The sequence below is a fragment of the Condylura cristata genome, unplaced genomic scaffold, assembly GCF_000260355.1.
Source record: "Condylura cristata isolate star-nosed mole 26May11 unplaced genomic scaffold, ConCri1.0 scaffold00030, whole genome shotgun sequence".
NCBI classification, from domain to species: Eukaryota; Metazoa; Chordata; class Mammalia; order Eulipotyphla; family Talpidae; genus Condylura; species Condylura cristata.
In genome coordinates, this window is record NW_004567131.1 from 24,927,656 (window position 1) to 24,945,399 (window position 17,744).

General features: G+C 42.5%; 1 protein-coding gene across 4 annotated transcripts in view; it reads left to right on the forward strand.

Annotated features, from left to right (window-relative positions):
* Positions 1–17,744, forward strand: part of KIAA1217 (KIAA1217 ortholog) — a 396,114-nt gene that overhangs the window by 274,002 nt on the left and 104,368 nt on the right. The gene's annotated exons all lie outside the window — the stretch shown is intronic.

Below are 17,744 nucleotides of genomic sequence, written 5' to 3' on the forward strand. Positions count from 1 at the left end.
GTAGCTTTTTTTTTTTTTTTTAATTCCAACACAAGAACACAAGAGGATAGTTTGTTGAGAGGAATTTAAGGATCTACCCACCATGCACAAGAGCAGGTGGCAGTTTAGAGCAAGGGATTGAAGAACCCTCCATCCAAAAAGCCAGAAAGGTGTGTCGCAAGCCTGTAAGACTTGGATCAGGCTGGTTGAACATGAAGTGTTATCCCTTAAATAGTTAAAAGAAACACAGTTCAGAAAAATGAAAAGTATCCTTCTGGTAGAGTAAGTGAAATGTTTTACGAAATTTGTTTTCCTAAGCACTAGCTGTGAATGAAATGTAATACAGAAATTCACACTTATGGAAGAGTTTGGTAGCAGGTCAGTAAGTTTGGTGTACTTCCCTGACTTTTTTGTAGGTGCTGTCAAAGCAGTCAGAGTATTTTCTCCAGCACAGGAAAGAAGTGAACAGGGGTCCATGCTTGGCAACTAACTGACATCACCCACTCCAAAACCTCAGTCCATCTACCTTTCTTGACTTTGGAGACTGGAAAGCAGAATTACCCTGAATATCAACTATTCTAGGTTGCAGAAGGTGGAAGTCAAGGCAATTGTTAAGGCATTGGGGCTTTCTTCAGCATCATTTATCAAGGTTGCAGGGCAAAATTACCAGTTTAGCATTGAGAGTTGGGATTGAGGCATCCAGTTTTCTAACTGAGGGTGCAGGTGGGGATAGCCTGTTTCTCCATGGTGCTAGAAACTTGCTGATTAAGGCAGCATGGCTTTGGGGTCACAGGTGTTCAGGATGGCAAGAAACTTCCACTTTGTCAAATGTGTTTTTGCAGCGTCCCTATTCTACAGTGAAGATGCACCGCAATAATCCTGCAACCATTTAATACACCCACATTTCCTTAAACTATCTACTGTCCACACAGTTCTCTGCTACTGAACCCTGGTTGACATATAAGATCTGATTTTCAGTATTGTAGAACTTGTAGTACCACAAGTTCTTCATGTTTCAGAAAATATGGCAAGTGTAAGTAAGTATTTGATAGTAACCTGGAGAATAAAGTGGAGGTGTGGTTTTCACAAATTTTCTCTGCTATAAACATTGTTTCATTTGAGATTGCACTTGAAAAATGAAATGTGCTTAACTGCTCACATTCTCTCTCTCACACACACACACACAAACATTGACTAGACCAGGGTTTTGGGGAGGACAAAAGAGAAATCATGAAGAAATTGAATTTGGCTACATTGGATAAATAAAAAAGATTGCCTCTTCTTTTCTTGACATAATGGATGTCCTGTAAGGTCATTTTGCAAACTAAATCAATTTCTAAATTAAGGGAAAATAAATGGATTTGGGTCTGGAAATTAGCCACTAAGAGAAAAAGTTTTCTTTTTGGTATAATGAAATATGTTTTTTGTGATACAAGCAAATCAACTCTAATTTTACTTCATATGCTCACGTTTTCATATATAAGGTTTTCTGACAAAAGGGAGGACTTGTCCGAATTTACCAACTGGCTCTCAATTCACCCGTAAGAAAGAACTTTATTGTAAAAGATCCTGTAGACATGTGATTTGTTTGTGCTTACTCTGAAAAATAGAGTCAGAGGACTTTTGAAATTTCTTGCTGTTAAAGTACATTAGGGCCTCCCTGGTGGGGCAGGGGTTAAAGTCTCAGGGCTATCAAGCTATTGTCAGCCACTGTGGCGTGAGTTTGAACCCAGGCCAGGCCAGGAAGCTGATCCACATGGTGCAGCAGACCTCTCTATCACCTCCAGATAAGTCCACTGCTCCCCTCAGCAGTGTATTTCAGTAGATCCACCTGTTCTGCTCCCCACTCTGTTTCTGGTGAATCCTCTCACCCCTCCTTGCACCTCTGGTGGTATCCTGGTTCTTGTATGCAGAAGTAAATAAAAATGAATTTAAAGCAACAAACCAGGAAAGATAATCTGGGCCATTGAAAAATTATATAATAAAGTACTTTGACTGAAACTCTAGATTTCTCATGCATTGAAAAGGATTAGCAAATACAGCACCTGAAGAATTCTATGCTCTTTGCCAGTATCTCAAGGATTACTCAGTGGCCAGGGGTGCAGATAGGAAAAGCATCAATATGGTGAATAGAAAGTGATCATGTCTGAGGATCTAAACCCTCCCATGATTTTATAGGGCTGTGGGTGGGTGGGTGGGTGGGTGGGAAGCAATCTTGGGAGAGACTTGGAATCTACTATTTCTGCTTCTTCCATCACAGCCGGATATTGCTCCATCTGAGCTACATAAGGCACTTCAATAGTGCAGGTGGAGCTCAGGGTTTAAATAACTAGAAAGGTGCTTTCATTTCCAAAGTCACTTCAGTAAATGAATCTGCCAGTAAAGCACTGTGACATATTTCCTTCTCCTTACTGCATGATACCACAGCACCCATTTTTGCTTTCTTTTTCTGATGTAAAAAATACTCTCATTAGAAAATAACAAAAATAATGAACAACCATATACCAGAGACATTTTGAGGGGGTGGAGTGGGGAATGGGATCAAAATGCACGGGATTATGGTGATGGCACACGGGTGATTTGGTGATGGGAAACCCGCGGGGATTACAATCGAGATGGAAACAAAAAATGTACAAAATGATGTAAAAATAAACTTTTGTAATAAAAAATATACTCTCATTAAATAAAATACTGTTCATCAAGTTTTATAAGAAAAAAGCAAGAACCTTTGATCTGTTTCTTACATGTACCTCTTTACGTCAGAAATGATTTGACTCGACCGATTCCAAAACAACAAAAGTGTATCAGAACTATTGAAACAAGAATTAATATGAGGAACAGTAGTGTACACTATGTGTGCCAGAAAAATTAAGGTAAGGGTAATTGCTGTAGTGGTAGCCAAGACAAAAAAGAAGATAAAAGAAGAAATGTAATGTGTCAAATGGATTTCATTATCTAAGACGAGGTTTATGTAGCAGCACATTAAGGAATAAAAAAATGTTAAAGCATTGATAAGCCAAGAACTGCTTTCTCTAATGTTGTTGACATTGTAGTATATAACAGGCAGAAATACTTCATAGCCCTTTTCTAAAAAGCCTTTCACACTTCGCTACATACAACTTTAAAATCCAGGGACACAGTGGTAAAACCATGCTGCTTGAAGACAGGTCTTTTGGACTCTTGTGGGTGCCAGTGATTGAGAAAGGGTCTTGAAAGAGGTTAGTGAAACTGATATCGTTAGGACGGGCCGTAATTCCTTATGAGAAGAGCAGACTAGGACCTAGGCAGAGACGGGGAAGACATAAGGTAGAAAGTGGCCATCGAAAAGGCCAGGGGAGACGCCTCAGGAGGGCCGACCCTTCTAGCTCCGTGCCAGGTGTCCAGGCTCCAGAACTGGAGAAATGGATTCCTGTTGCTTAAGCCACCCAGCTGCATGCTGAGTAGCGGCAGCCTCAGTGGTGCGCTGCCCTTACGGTTTCCTTTCCCAAGAGGGGACAGTCAGGACTGTGGCTGTCATCTCTAATGTTTCTTGTGTGTGTGTGTGTTGAAAGATGTTTTCTTTTTTTTTTTTTTTATTTTTTTCGTCATTCTTCATTTTGTGCATTTTTTCATCTCAGTTGTAATCCCCATGGGCTTCTCACCACCAATTCACCCGTGTGCCATCACTGCAATCTAGTGTACTCTTCCCACCTCAGTTGGGATCCCATTTCCCCTTCCACCCTCATAAAATGTCTCTGTTTGTGGTTGTTCATTGTTTATCTTTTTTGATCACAGAGTAAGATTCTATTGTGTATATGTATCACATCTTACTAATCCAGTCACCTATTATTGTGCATTTGAGTTAATTCCATGTCTTCCCTGTTGTAAATAGAGCAGCAATAAATATGGGGGTGCAGGTGTCCTTTGGGTAGATACCTAGGAGTGGGATTGCTGGGTCATATGGAAACTCTATTTTTAGCCTTTTGAGAAACCTCCAAACAGCTTTGCATAGTGGTTATATCAGCTTGTATTCCCACCAGAACTTAAATGTTTCTATTTTCTTTAAAGATTTATGTATGCATACAGAAATGGGGTACAGGCCAGAGGTGCAGGGGGGTGAGAGTGTTCACCAGAGACAGAGTGGGGAGCAGAACAGGCAGATCAAGGAAGTACCCTGTTGAGGGGAGCAGCGGGCGAGACCGCAGAGATCTGCTGCACCATCTGATCACCTCCCAGAGGGGATCGAATTCACACTGAAATGGCCTCAGCTTGTCTTCTCAGTGCAGTGGGAAGGCCACCAGGGAGGGCCAAATGTTTCTTTCTTTAAGAAGTACAGTTCAGTTCATTGAGTGTTATTTTGTTTTGAGTGACTTTATTTCTTGCCTCTTCAGACTTTGCACCAGGCACAAGGCAACATTTTAAAGCCTTAGTCTTTTAGTCACAAGGCAACATTTTAAAGCCCGGGGTACACAGTTTCAACTTCTATTTCTACTCTTCTAGTTGATGTCTCTAAGCCTCATCCTCAAGTTTAGCAAATAAAAGTTTGACATCTAACGGATTTAACTGTAGCTCATCAAGAAAAGCTCCTATTTTCATCATGCTGAGTTTGAGTTCTCAAAAGTTTGGTAGTGTCATTAAAAATGATATTCCCACCAACTTTTCACTTACAGGATTTTTCTAAGGTGTTAATTGGCTTTCAGACATCTCTGGATAAATGTCTCCCAGTAATATAAAGCTAAACTAGATAAAAATAAAGCCTTCAACTTTTCCCCCCACAACTTTTGCCCACTTGTCAATTTTTTTCTCCATTCATGTATTTATGCATTTATTAAGAAGATTCCGTGTTCTGGCACCGTTAAAGGTGGCATGATGAGAGTTATTTAATAAATATATGAAATCGGGTTCATGTGTTTAAGGAATTTTCAGTATAACTAAGGACACATGCTAACCATGTAAGGTCTTTAAAATACACACCAGTCAGAGGATGTGCCGATGATCCGTGCCTGTGCCCGCTCGCTGGCCTGGGTGTTCCAGCAGTCTCCTCACTCGGAACCATGCCGGGGTTGGTCTTTCTGCCTGCATTCAACCTCCTTCCTCCAGCCCCCACCTGCACAGCCCCCACTTCCTTCTTTCTCACCTCTGCTCAAGTGGGGTTCAACAGAGATCCTCCCCGTGTAAAATACACTCTCCTGCTGCCGGTCTCTATCAACGACCCTATTTTCCTTCTCAGGACACTTAATCCTTTGTCACCGTGACTCCCAAACTTAAGCAGACAACTGGTTAAAGCCAAAATTGCTGGCTGTATTTTCCGCGTTTCTGATTCAATAGATCTGCGGTGGAAACAAAGAATTCCCATGGCTACGATGTTCCCAGGTGACCGCGGTGCTGCTGGGCTGGGAACCGATTTCTGATTTCCCGTAATGTGCCTTCTGGAAGGCATAAAGTGTCATTGCAACATGACGCCACACGAGGGCGCTTTGCAGTCTAATAGGGGATGGCAGGGAGAAATAATACTTTGGTAGGAAAATATGGAGGCCATTAGTGTCTGGCCTGGATCATGTGCGTAAACGAGAACGCATGTGACTAGCAGGGCTTTAAGAGCAGTCTGAGAATATGCAGGCTTCCTACAGTGAGCTCAAGACTCCTTCCAGTCTAGGTCTGTCTGGCTTTTATTTTGACACCCCTTGTTTTGATTCCTCTTTGACCTTTGAACCACCTTTATCTCCCACCTCATTCCTAGGCTTGACACACTTAAAAATATTGAAAGAAAGCATCTGGGAAAGGTGGTGGACCTTTTTTACGACTTGACTCCTCTTTGTACACCATCCTTTATTTCCCAAATTCAGGGATTTGCACCCCACGAATGTCCTGCCGTGGCTGCACCAGGCTTCCTGTCGCCCCGCCCTGGAAGGTTAGCATTGGACACGGTTATCAACGGTGCCAGGGCCAGCGCCCCTGTGAGTTCCCTGGGGAAGAGAGCTCCGTTGGGAGCCAGATGCTTTGTGCTTTGATTCAATAATTAGTTTTTCAGGATTCTGGGGCTCAGTAATTACATGGGTTTCCATTTGTCTTCATAAAAAGAGTCAAGTAAGGCTCTCCCTGGTGGCGCAAGGGGTTAAAGCACCACATTAAAAGTTCTCCGAAGCCACTGCAGCAGGAGTTCCATCCCTGGCCAGGGAGGTGATCCACATGGCCCAGCAGACTGCTCCTGACCCGCCCGCTGTTCCCCTCAGCAGTGTACTTTGTCAATCTGCCTGTTCTGCTCCCCACTCTGTCTCTGGTGAATCCTCTCACCTACCACACCTCTGGCCTGTACCCCAGTTCTGTAAGCATAAATAAATAAATCTTTAATGAAGAAGAAGAAGATCAAGTAATGTCGGAGCCCTTTTAAGAATAAAAGAGTCAAATTTAACAATGTGATTTCAAGTACTTAGGATGACCATGGTGCTATATCAGGTGAGAAAAAAAGAAACTGATTTCGGGCCTTCCCTGGTGGTGCAACGTGTTAAAGCACAGACCTGAGAAGCTAAAGCCACTTCGGCAGGAGTTCAGCCCCCACCCGGAGGTGACCCACATGGCGTAGCAGATCTCTCCTGACCTGCCGGCTGCCCCCCCCCCAGAGTGGGGGCCTGTTCTGCTCCCCACTCTGTCTTTGGTGAATCCTCTCACCGCCCCTGCACCTCTGGCCTATACCCCAGTTCTGTATGCATAAATAAATACATCTTTAAAAAAAGAAAAAAGAAACTGATTTCTTAAGCAAATATTGACTGAGTACCTGCTAAGACATTCTCCAATGCAATCAAGAATCACAACACTCTGACCTTTTGGAACACCCATTCTGCTAGGGAAAATAAAATAATGATTAAGAAAAATACATACACATACATAAATGGCCTAGGTGCGATGGAGGAAACTATCTGAAGCCAGGATTCTCTGACATGTGAGACTGTACTATTCACATCACCCTGCCCTGCTAGACCCTAAGAATATTGGAGTAAGTTAATTTTCAAAAAGATGTATTTATTTATGCATACATTAGGTGTTTTAAAGGTAAAAGACTTTTACTTCTTATGAGAAGAAATATGAATTATCTCCTATGTACAAAACTAAAAACTTTCTGATTTTATTTTCTTTCGTTTAAAACGTGGGTAGAACTTACTGCAAAACAGTAAGCATTCATAGCTTCCCTTTTCTTTTGTCATCTATACACAGTCACTGTGAAGGGTCACAGGAACCCATTACTCAACTAGTTGTGTTCCAACTGAAAGCGTGAAGAATATCAATTAGTATTCAAATATAGTGTTTTTTTAGTAAAACTATAAAAAAACATTTTTTTAATCTTATCCTGTGTGGCCAAGAAAAGGGAAATGATATTTTGAAGAGCAAAGAGGATTGAAGCTCTGTTGAACTAGGAGTTCATTTCCTATTTGTAAATCTTGTTTCGGTGTCTCCTGATACTAAAATGTTCTTGAAGTTCAAGTAGATTAAGATACCCAGGTCATGCAGGGAGAACACACAGACACACACGTAATGGGTCCCTAGGAAAAGCTGTTAGGGCTTAGTTGTTCATGTTTGTTAACAGGTTTGGATAAAAGAAACCTGAAGATTTGTCTGTGATCTGTTAGACTTTTCCCTTCTTCTTTAAGCCTGGAATAAATGACTAAAGCTCACCATTTTATAGGATTGAAAAGGAAGAGTACTTTTATCTCACTTGAAACATTGGGAGGCAGAAGCTTCTGTTTGCTGGCTCATAAAAGAGTTTATGTCTCATCTGTTGGACCGAGGATGACTAGCAGACACACTAAGATTTGAAATGTGTTGCCTCCTGAAGTTGGAATTATAATCAGGTGTGTTACTGCATAATCCCATTTTCCTTGACGTGTACAGATTTCTGCACTGGCAGTAAGGATTCAAATAAAACCAAGCAGAGCAGTAAGCAAAACGTAGCCTCAAACTCTAAAAACATGTATGATTGCCCATCTCTTTGTGTGCACTGACTCTATTTGCCTGACTCTTTCATAATAGTTGCATCTGGTGAAACAACTAAAGCACCTGTCACTGACAGAGCTCATTCCCTTCTATAAAAACATCAGGAACATTCTGATCCCAGCTCTACCACCTCAGCTCTGTTATGGAAGAACGCAGAGACCCTGAACAAAGCTTGCATCCTTCTTAGTTCTCAGTTTCTTCCTCTATAAAATCTTGACTCATTTCCCCCAGAGATCCAGACAGATAGGTACTAGAAATAATTGTTATAAAAGCAGGTGCCTCCTAGTTATTCTTTTTTAAAAGCTTTTATTTATTCATTTTTGTGCAGGAAAACTCTTGATACATAGAAGGCTCCACTGTTAGACCTTTTTTTTTAAAAACCATGTAAAAGAGGAACCACCTTTTGAAAACATTATCAACAGAGCTGAAGTCAGTAAAGATATCTCAGCAAAAAGTATGTGTGATTAAGGTGGAAGTTCCACCAATTGTGTTCACATGGCCTCATTTTAATTAATAAACCTGCTCCTGACAAAGCAAAGCACTTACTCTTACCCTTATCACTCAAATGGACATTCTTTAAAAACTAATTTTTTAATAATTCCTAGCATGTGCTACAAAGTACTTAATGCCCATGGGATACAGATGGATCAGCCTAATTCTCAAGTACACAGAGTAAAACAAATGCACAAGTATTTTATTATGCAGAGAACACATACTGTTTTGAGAGTCTTGAGATTTTTTTTTTTGAACTATCATGGAATCTTTACCTTTTTGTTTTGTATGTGCTCATCTATCTCCCTTATTGCCTTTATATTCCAAGATCATTGTTCATATAAATTGTGATTGTGTTGTTAAGTGCATTTGCATACTACTACTTAAATTCATTCATATTAGTAATAGTTACTCCTTGGGTTATTCTGAGTAACTGTATGCAGTATATATGCATGTATGTATGTATGTATGTATGTATGTACATATATATGTATATGTGTGTGCATACAAGTAAATACATAAGCATACACACACGTGATTTTCTGAAACTGGGACACCCTTTACCGTTATCTTTGTGAGCATCACTGAGTAATCTATAGCAAACCTATTCTGGCAGAGAGAAAGAAAACAATGTAAAAATAAAATCCCAACATGACTGGAAAGAAAAAAATGGCTTCAGACCTTACAGTAAACACACTAGGATGTTTCCCTGAGTCTCTCTTCCAACATTGAACACTTGAGTTTTTCTTTGGAACTTGGAGCTCAGATACTATCACAGGAAGCTAGGAGGAAAAGTGATGCTTTTGCTTCTGGCCAACCACATCACCAAGATCTCAGAGATAACCTCTAATTTGTGTACCAGATATGCCTTCTAAAACAAGAGCAGTCACTGCAGAAGGTGGGTTAGTAATGGCTGCGTAAGAACAGGCCCTTGCTGGGTGGCTGCTACCTCAGTGGCCAAAAGTTGTTTGTGTCTGCAGAATTCTAAAGGAATTGTGTGCCTTTTCTATGTTGGTCCTATTTTTCCATTAAGATTGTAACAATACCCCAAAAATGTTTGGTCAAAAAAACAAAAAGAAAGCAAGAAATCTGAACCTCCTAAAAATATTCCATTCTTACTGATGACATTTGAGCAGTGTTCCTGACATGCTTGTCAGTCTTCAGCAATCATTTGGGACTATTTGGAGACTGGGTTTCCCAGTGCTTTAGCTTATGGTCCCCTTACTTCATAAAGCACCCCTTATACTATCACGTTACAACCAGTGATCAGAGAGAGTGATCTATAAGCACTCTCACCTGTTCCTTTCTTGTGCTATCTCTTGAACCCATCCATTTAGAACTTCCATCCCACCATTCCAGAAAAGTAGCTCAGATTGAGGTTACTAGTGACCCCCACGTGTTATTATTCAGGCGTCCTTTTACTTAACCTGCCAGCACTGGACAAGCTAGATCACTTCCCAGACTTGAGACATGTACTTCACTTGGTCTTGACATCACAACTTCTAATACCCCTCCCCCCACAACACACACACACACACACACACACACACACAAACACAACTACTCCTCCCAAAGTCTTCCCGTGTCAGAAAATTGCAGCCCGACCTGCCATCGCCATCTCACCATCTGCACACTGCAGCAGGTCCATATGCTCCCTCCTGGTCTTGGGTTGCTACAGTCTCTTGATTTTATTCCTTGTCCCCTCTAGTCCATGCTTAATGAAGCAGTTCTAGTGCATATATCCCCTCTCCTCACACCTCTGTTCATGGGCCTCTCCTGGCTTCCCAGCTCACTGACAATGCCGCAGCCCACAGGGCCTCACCCCTCTGCTCCCTATCTGGCTCCATCTCACCCCATTCACATCTCACTTATTTCTCATGCTGTTCCTAGAACACCTTGCCCTGCCTCAGGAAGACTGGCCATTCCCTCTGGCTGTGTTATTTTTGCCCAGATATCCTCCAACCTAGTTCCACACTTCTTCCAGATCCCCTCAGCTGAACTTAGAACTCTTTTGAATAAAGTAGCAATCCACCCACTCCCACCCACCTGCACTCTCCCTCCCAGCCCTGCTCATGTTGATCGTGCTTACTTGGCATGCTCTACCCTCCCGTACGCTTGGTTCATTGCCTTGGATAGACCAGTAGACGCTAAGATCTCTGAGCTTCCGGGAGTATTCCCAGCCTTAAGAAAATAATGTGGCGGAGACCTCCCTGGTGGCGCAGCGGGTTAAAGCACAGCACTGAGAAGCTTGAACCACTTCCGCATGAGTTCGATCCCCGCTTGCCCCGGAGGTGACCACATGGCATGGCAGACCCCTCCTGGCCCGCCGGCTGCTCTCCTCAGCAGTGTGCTTTCTCGATCTGCCTGTTCTGCTCCCCTCTCTGTCTCTGGTGAATCCTCTCACCCTCCGCATCTCTGGCCTGTACCCCAGCTCTAGATGAATAAATAAATAAATCTTTAAAAAAAGAAAAGAAAAGAATGTGGCACTTGCAGGCACTCAATAAATATTTCTAGAATGAACGAGATCCATCTTTTCTGGTATCAGTTCAGCTTACGTGAATGCAGTGCTGCTTCTTTGTAAATCTAAAACAGCCCCAAGTTTCTCCAACATTTTCTATCCCTAAAGCTTTCGTTTAAGAATCAAAATAGAAGTTCAATCTGCTTTGCTTTCCGTTGTTTTAACTTGCATAATAAGCATCCTGTGTAGGTTGAATTACTTATCCTGTAGAAAAGGGAAGTAGTCTGTATTCTCCACTTTGTTATGTGTGTTTTGAAGCATAATGTTTACATGTTAGCTGAATTGTGTTTAGAAGCTAACGTCCAGCGAGTGCACAGATGCCTGTGAGTGACAGCAATTTGGGTTGGGTCTTGTGTCTCCAGACTTTCTTCCAGCGCAACAGATACGCCACTTGTTGGCTGGAAGCAACACAGTGATTTTGCTTGACGATTCTCTCACTAACTCAGCGGCAATGGCGCTTATGCTTCTCTCCCAATGCTTCTAGTAAAAAGTCAATCATTTTAGGTTTTATGCTGAGGCATTTAGAGGGGAACCTTACCTATGGAAAGTAGCCAGGAAGGGAGGAGACGGGTTATTTCCGGTGAATCTGGAGCTGTAGGGACTGTGATTCCCAGACAGTGACGGGGGACCAGGGGACATGAGTCTGAGTGGGCTGCTTTGTCACTGATCTCTCTCCCACCTGCCACTGCCAGAGCTGCCCCAGCCACACTCCGACATTTGTTCTTTATTGTGATCCTGTGGTTGAGAACAGAAGCTGCTCGTAAAAGGCGGCACGGAAACTTCAAAGGGAATTGGGGAGAAGGAAGTAGCCATATGTGATGTCTCTTACATGTCTCCTCAGAAAGTACCAGCAGAGAAGCAAAAACTACAATACAAATTCTCTCAGGGTCTTTGAGGGCAGATTAAACAGTTGGAGTTTTTTTTTTTTCCCCCCAAGCCCAGCCCTAGAGATTTGCATGCTGGGAACCGGCATCCCCAGACAGCCCCGCTGTCACGGTCCCCATGCTGCTGGCCAGGCACTTTGGGGAGACTGCAGCCTGCCCCTGAAGTTCCTGCTGGCACCGGAGATCCCACTCCCAGCAAATCTCCTTTCCCACTAGCTCTTAAAGACAAGAAATGTTATGTTATATGAGACTATGCCTTACAAACATTACGTAAGATTTTGAAAATCTTATAAAAGTCCCCGTACTCACCAGGACAAGTGCCACCAAGTGACCTAGATGAGAATACCTACCAGTAGATTGGCCCCAACCTAGGTCTCTCTGTCCACCACCACCCTGGCACACACAGGGCTGCGCTCCCTGCGTCCTGGCCAGGTCTGAGAGCATGAGACCACTTCATACTGCCATCTCCAAGATTCTCCTAGACCATATCGGGAGGCTCTTTATTTCTCTGTTCAGAGTTAAGAGAACATTCCAGAGCTCCCCACAAGAGCAGGGTGTGTAGAAGGACAAAGACAAGAAATAGAGAAGAGGCTTCCAAAAGCTCCACACCCATCTGGCATGGGCCTGAAGACACAGTGAGAGCAGCAGGGAAGATACAGGGAGGAGGAGTGGGCAGAGAGCCAGGGACAAGCCTCGGGGTACACTCCCAGCCCTTGGCCCCTGTCACTGCCCACTCGGCTGAGTTTGTCTGGATCAGTCTGGGAATGTCCAGTGGGCAGTCGTGGGCTGCCATGGCAGGGGAACTTTTATAGCAACCCCAAGAACATCTACTGAAAGCGCAGAGGAATCAGCTAGTGAGCAAACAGAAATTTAGCATGTAATAGAGGAAAATTTTTGAGCTGAAATAGTACCTGAAGCATATCACCAATATGTAAAATGCAGAGACACTAAAAGCATCTCAGCGTGACTCAGTTCTTCCTACTAGCATAAAGCCAAAAATAAAGTAACCAAATCTCTGGAGAAGTAAAGGGCACTAAGGTACCCTTCTTCACTAGGACAACTTAACAGATAAACAAAAATCACCTGTTGATAGAATGGACAGTTCACCAAGCTGAATGCCAGAAGCTTCTATTCCTGGCTTGGGCACCCATGTTTGGGAAACACTCCCGATCTCTCTGTGTCACACACAGGCCTGCCTGAGGCACAAGTACAAAGGCCCATATGCCTTCTGTCTAAATATTTTTAAAGCTATAAATCAAGCTAACAAGCTGTGATGTCAGATATGTTCTTTCTTCATGATTTGACAAACATACCTTTATAACGCTAGACTGGATTTCAGAATTCTCAAAAATTCTCAGCGTTCTCTGCTGGATTATGAAGAAGGGTTCTCTCCATCTGGTAGCACCTCCCCATTCCCCTCTTAAATATCTCCCCCCACCAAGTACGCTTGAGTGATACCCACGTGCGTGGGCCAGCACCCTCCACACCCCAGAAGCAAGCCTGCCTTGGTACCCTCACCACGTAGGGGTGAACACCATCCTGGAGGGAGGAGGGGCTCCCATATGTAGCACGCAGGCTGGGGTCCCCTTTACCACACTTCTGCATCCCACGGTTGTTCCTTACTCCCCCAACATATACACATATACACACACACACACGCCTGCACTTTCATCATATCAGATCACGAACTTAAGAACAGCTGATGCTTCCTGTGAGCACTGACATTGAGTGGATCAGCTTGCTTTATGTTTTTCACATAGGAAACTGAGCAGATCTATTTTTCTTTCAGAGCTTTGAAATAAAGTCCAGCGAGATATGAATTCCCCCAAACTGCCCACATTCTCTTTCTCACCACTCTCTGGAAAAACATTCTGAGCCTCCCCCTTGGATACCTAAGAAAAGCCACCCAAGGAGTTTCAGCACGTGCCTCACCCAGCAGTTGGTCACTGTCCCAAATCTCTTGCTTTTGCCAGTGGACCCGGGACAAGCAGGCAGTGGCTGCCTGTGGCAGACTTCACCCTTCAACTGCAGACCCCTCTGTGAGGCCTTGTGACATGGGTGGGGGTGCCCCTGGACATCGGGGTAGCTAGGGCTAGCTGCTTGCGGATGGGTGCTCGTTTTTCCCCACAGCGTTTACCTGAGGACCAGAATGGTGGATGATTCCCAGGAGAATCATAGATGAATGAGGGACAGAACTGTGGGAACAAGAGCCCCTTGTGGAAGACCTGGGCCTTGAGACAGAGCAATGAAAGGAGACGAGGGCTAGAGATGTGAATGAGAAAGGGCAAGATGTGAGAACAAGGGGCAGGTGCAATATTGTGGTTAATGAGAAATATATGGTCACCCATAGTACCAAATGGATGTTTCATATCCAACCAGTTTCTGGCTTACAGCTCCCAAAACCTTCCTATTGCAAGTGTTGAGTGTAACAGAGGGGTCTTTAGTTGTGTTGACGAGATGACTTCCTGGGTTGCAGCTAAGGATGGGGGTCGGTTGCTTAGAGAACCACCCCTGTGATTAGAGGGCTGGAACTTCCAGACCTCAGGGGAGCAGCCAGGGGCAAAGGGCTGGCCGTTGAGTCAATCACTAATGGTCAATGATATGTTCGTGCAATGGAGACTCCATAAAGACCCAAAGGTCTGCTGAGGGGGTCCTGGGTTGGTGAACATGGGGAGATTTGTTGAGAATGGGACACCAGGAGAGGTCATGGAGGTTTCCACTTCTTTCCACAAACCTTGCTCTATGCTCCATCTGGCTGTTCCTCAAACTTTTGCAGTAAATCAGTCATCTAGTGAGTAAACAGGTTTCTTGAATTCTGGGAGCTGTTGACTAGCAAAATACTTGAAGCTGAGGAGGGTGTCATAGAAACTTCTGATATATAGCTAGTCAGTCAGAAGCACAGGCTTGTAGCTGGTAACTGAGGTCTTAGGGAAGGCTTTGTGGGAACCTTCAGGCTGAGGCTGGTTGGTCAGAAGCACAAGTAACAGCCTGGGCTATGACTGGCATCTGACATGGAGGGCTGGTCCCTGGAGACTGAGTTCTTACCTATGGAATCTAAAGCTATCTCTGCTGGACAGTGTCATAATTGAGTTGAAATCCCTTATACCCTGTGGTTTTCTGACAATTGCTTGTTGGTGTGGGGAAGCCTCCACACACATTGGAATTAGGTCCATAAAACTAAGGGACAGGCCCTCCCTGGTGGCGCAGCGGGTTAAAGCACTGCACTGAGAAGCTGAAGCCACTTCCACATGAGTTCAAATCCCGCCTGCCCCGGAGGAGACCACATGGCGCGGCAGACCTCTCCTGTCTCGCCCGCTGCTCCCCTCAGCAGTGTACTTCATCGATCTGCCTGTTCTGCTCCCCACTCTGTCTCTGGTGAAGCCTCTCACCGCCCCTGAGCCTCTGGCCTGTACCCCAGTTCTGTATGTACAAATAAATAACTCTTGGAAAAAAAAAAAAAAAAAAAACTAAGGGACAAGGCTTTTGGGGTCTAACCATCCCACATACTACTTTTGAGCATGAGTTTGAAAAGCCCTTGAAAAATCTTATAAATATGATCCCATTGACATTGGTCTATAGTGTTTATCATGATGGCTTTTATTTATTTTTTTTTTTGTCATTAGCAAGATTTACAGTGTAAAAGTGTGAAGAAGCACCACTGTCTCTATTTACCCTGAAAGTTTCCTTTGGGAAATGTTGGTAATACTGAGGTTTGTTTTCCAAAAAGGATAAGATGTTCATCCTATTCACACTTGGCCACATCTTTTCCTGGTTTGAAGACCAAGCAAGTTGTAATTGTCAAGCAATACTTTTCACATCATAGTAAAAGATAGAAGAAAAATCAGAACAATAAAATTCATAACGCTGTTAATTGGTGTTTTTAAAATCTCTATGTAAATCATGTAAAAAACTAATATTTCATAACTTTCTAAAGATATATTCATTCATCCGTAATAATTATTAGTTACTAGTCAAATAATAACAATTTAGTAGGAGAGAAAATTAATTTCAGATTAACTCAAATAGTTTCTCACTAATGTCTGTAATCCTTGTACCTAAATCTGCTAATCGGTGTGATTGGAGAAAATGTAGGCTTATTAATGTAATCTCCTAGTGGGAACACTTACAGCTCTTTTTTGAATATAGCCACTGTCTTTCTGCTAATTTGAAGACATGCACTGGAAATGTTAAAAGTTGCACTTTTCCTATCCTTAAAAGGCCAATTAATTTTTATCTGGAACCACAAACACTGTGCTTTTTATACTTTCATTCTTATCTTTAAGAAAATCGCTTTCTTCCCTTTTGTTTCTTGACTTTTGGCTTTGTATCATTATACACCTAATCTTTTATTGCATGGCAGGGAAATTTTCAAATTCCCAAACAAACGGCATCCACGTTTAAGCTTCTGGGTCAGATCTGGGACTTGTGTGGAGCAGAGGTTATTTGGACAGCATTCTTTTGAAATTCTCTCTCTCTCTCTCTCTCTCTCTCTTTTTTTTTGTAAAATACCTTATTCTAAATTTTCTTAATAGAAGAGCAGAAAACACAACAATATAGTAGACTTCAATTGTATCTGTTAAACACCTGCGAGGCATCAGAGTAATAGGGTTAAGATCATTAGCTGGATGAGTCATGTAGGTTATTTTCCTTAACCTCAATGTTCCTCATCTGTGAAATAATGATAATTGTTATAGTGCCTTCATAAAACAGATGAAATGAGTTAATATTTGTGTCAGTACCTGACACATAGCTGTCACTACATAGAAATTTTTGTCAGATTTTTAAAAGAAATATATGTTTCTGAAATTGCTGCAGTCTTCTTTTTTTTTTTTTTAAGATTTATTTATTTATGCATACAGAACTGGGGTACAAGCCAGAGGTGCAGGGGTGGTGAAAGGATTCACCAGAGACAGAGTGGGGAGCAGGTCAGGAGAGGCCTGCCACACCGTGTGAATCACCTCAGGGCGCCACTTGGGAGGGCCCTGCAGTCCTCTTCTGTTTTTCAAGGAGCCAGTTGCTACAACCCCATCTATTTTCTTGCCCCTGCTCCTTCCCCGGAGATGACCATGTGCTGGAGTTGGAGGGGACACCTGCCTTCAGGCTCAGTGCACCTACTAGAGCTGGTTTATTCGTGAACAATATATATTATTGTGGTTTTTTTTTGTATTAGAAAACTTGACATCAATGGGATCCTACGGCATGTATCCTTCTGTAACTTTCAGTGATCAACCCATATGTTTTTGAGATTAATCCATGTTGACAGATGAAGTTCTGGTTCATTCATTGTAGCTGCATTTTACTATTCCATTATATAAATAAAGCACTGAGCATAACTCAGTGTAAAATGGTTCTGGATTTAACATCCTGGAACAAGCGCCTGCATGTGATATTATCAGTGATGGATCATTTAAAAGAAATTGCCAGGCTATGAGACACACCTCTTCAGCTTTGCCAGGTGTCCAAAAGTGATGTGCAAATTTACACTCTCATCAGCAGTGAAGGACACACTCCATTTTCCCATTGTCTCATCAGTACTTGAGGTTATTACCCTTGCTGACTTTTGCCTATCTAATGAATTTAATATAACATAGTATCATTATTTTCATTTTTATTTTGGAGTTACTGTTGATGTTGGGCATTTTTTCGCTTATTGGCTAGTGGGGTCTCTTCATCTCTGAGTTGCAAATTTTTATCCACTTTTGGAATTCCATTGTTGCCCATTTTCTTTTTGATTTATAAGGATTCTTTGATTTTTTTCTGAATGCTAACCCTCAGTGTAGCATGTAAGTTGTAAATAAATTCTCTCAAATGGTGGTTTGTCTATTTTTTTTTTTCTCTAAGTGGGTAGTAATTTTTTTTTTATTAAAAAGTTTATTTTTACATCATTTTTCACATTTTTTTTT